The following is a 2,681-nucleotide window of genomic DNA, read 5'->3' as shown; positions in this document are numbered from 1 at the left end:
TTTTTTTTTTTTTTTAATCCCCATTTTGCACTTGAAAAAATTGAGGCTTAACAGAGAGGTTAAGTAAATGTCCTAGACCGCACAGCAAGTCACAGCAGAACTGATATTCAAACCAGGCAATCTGGTGTCAGGGTCTATACTCTTAATCAGTACATCAGACCTTATCTGTAGAAGTGTTTTCTTTACTGTAAAATACTACTCAAATGTTGGTTGTTGTTACAATCAGTGGTACACTGTCTTTGTCTTTGTGTACTAATTGAGGGCCTGTGTATCAGTACTGCTGCCCTGTACTCAATGAGCTCTCAGTCACTCTACCATCCCCTGTCCTTGTCTGCAAGAGGGAGAGTGCATGCCCATGCAAAAGGAAGAATGCCAGGCTGGCCCGTGGCTCACTCGGGAGAGCGCGGTGCTGATAACACCAATGCCATGGGTTCAGATCCTATGTAGGGATGGCCGGTTGGCTCACTTGGGAGAGCTTGGTGCTGACAGCACCAAGCCAAGGGTTAAGATCCCCTTACCGGTCATCTTTAAAAAAAAAAACAAAAACAGGGCCGGCCTGGTGGCGCACTCTCCTGGGAGCGCGGCGGCGCTCCCGTCGAGGGTTCGTATCCCATGTGGAGACCGGTTCCCGCTCACTGGCTGAGCGCAGTGCAGGCGCAACACCAAGGGTTGTGATCCCGTTGCCGGTCCCCGGTACGGGCGCAACACCGAGGGTTGCAATCCCGGTCAGTAAAAAAAGACAAAAAGGAAAAAACAAACAAACAAAAAAAAAAAACAAAAGAAAGAATGCCAGTTCCATCATGTGCAGAGCTTTGCATGGGGGAAGGGCAGGTGATGAAATAATAGAGACATATCACACAGGTGCAAGCAATTGCACCTAGGATGGGCATCAGCAAAACTCAAAGAAGCAAAGAAGGGAAATCTTTGAATTGGGATCTCCCCACCTTTAGTCAAACAAGAAACACAAGATAGTTTACCTGATATTCCACTGGCCCAACAGGCCCCTGGGGCTCCCACTGACTTTAGCAGGTAGGGCTCCTTCCATTAACCCCGAGAAAAGCAAATATCCTATAGGTCTAACCAGAATCAGGGGACTCATGTCTCATGTCTGTGCGCAGAGATTAACAACAGCCTTCAACTAGGAGAGGCAGAGCCATTTTAAAATGTTTTTTGGATAGAAATGTGGAAACCCACATGCTAAAAAAGAATGTATTTTATAATTTGAGTCTGAATGTTTTGTAATCATAATTGTGTGCTTAGTCATTTTATGGAGTTAATGTTTTCAATGAGTAGACTGTTATTACTTAACAGTTCTTGGCTAAACTCCAGATCTACGTATTCAACTGCCTACCTCACACCTCCACTTAGGTGTAGAATAGTGATCTCAAATTTAGCATGTCTCACATTAAACAGCTGAGATTCTCCCCCAAACCAGCTTCTCCCCCATTCTCCACTAATAGCAATGCCAGCCTTCCAGTTGCTCAGGCGAAAAACTTGGTGTCATCCTTGTCTCCTGTCTTTCTTTTATCCTGTCTTTCTTTTATCCCCTTTCTGATCCATCAGTAAAGCTCGTTGTTCTACCCTCAAAACAGATTTTAAAATTCTGACCACCTTTCACCATAGCCATTGTCACCTCCCTTGTCTAATCTGCTGTTACCTCTTTCTGCAATCTGTCATGAACCCAGCAGCCAGAGTGATCCTGTTATAAAGTCTGAACACACCACTCTTCTCCTCAAAACTCTTCAATGGCCTGTCTCAAAGTAAAAGTTGAAGAGAAGCTACGCTATGTTATTGTTATTGATGAAAAATGTTAATGATATGGAAATGTGCACAATATAATTTAATGTAATGATAAATGAAAAAGTACTGACCCCGCCCCCCTTCTGAACAGGTCCTTCCATTGCCCACTGTAGCTATCTTTTCTCAAATACACAGGCATTTTCCTGCCTCGGGGTCTGCCTGAATGCTCTCCCCCTTGGAGAGAGCTGGTTTCATCAATTTTTTTAGGTTTATTCAAAAATCACCTTGTCAAGGAGGCCTTCTCTGTCCACTCTGAAATGTTACCCCTTTAACATTTTGTATATCCAGCCTCACTTTTTTTCTTGTTTGCATTTACTCCTCTCTAATATTACATTATGTATTTTACTTGCTTATCTTGTCTGTCTCCTCTATTAGAGCATGAGCTTTGAGGGGATTTTTGTCTATTTTGTCCACTATATTATGTCCAGTGCCTTGAACACTGCCTGACACATAGTAGACACCTGAATAGATATTTGGTGAATAAATGAATAAGTAGAATAAAAAAATGAGGGACCCCAAATCAGCTATGGACCCTTTAGCAAGTCATTTTTCCTCTCCAGGCTTTAGTCTCTTCAGATGTGAAATGGAGTGTTTGCACTAGATAGCTCTAAGTCTCCCCCCAGCTGACACGCAGACTAAGTTAACTCGAAAAGCTGGGAGCAGTTGTGTGGCGAGGAAGTGCCTGAAGATTTGCGTTCAAGCACCAGTAGTATCATTTGTCCGGATCCTACTTTCCACGCCAACAAATTGAAAGGGTTCCACCCAGTGACCACTAAGGTAACTTCAGCACTTACAATGTAAAACTAGAGAAAATGTAATTAAAAAAAGAAATAGGGCGCCATACTCCTCAATACCACACGGTGGCGCAGTTGTCTGCCATT

The sequence above is a fragment of the Galeopterus variegatus genome, unplaced genomic scaffold, assembly GCF_000696425.1.
Source record: "Galeopterus variegatus unplaced genomic scaffold, G_variegatus-3.0.2 Scaffold627, whole genome shotgun sequence".
Taxonomy (NCBI): domain Eukaryota; kingdom Metazoa; phylum Chordata; class Mammalia; order Dermoptera; family Cynocephalidae; genus Galeopterus; species Galeopterus variegatus.
Note: the sequence above shows the minus strand (reverse complement) of the source record.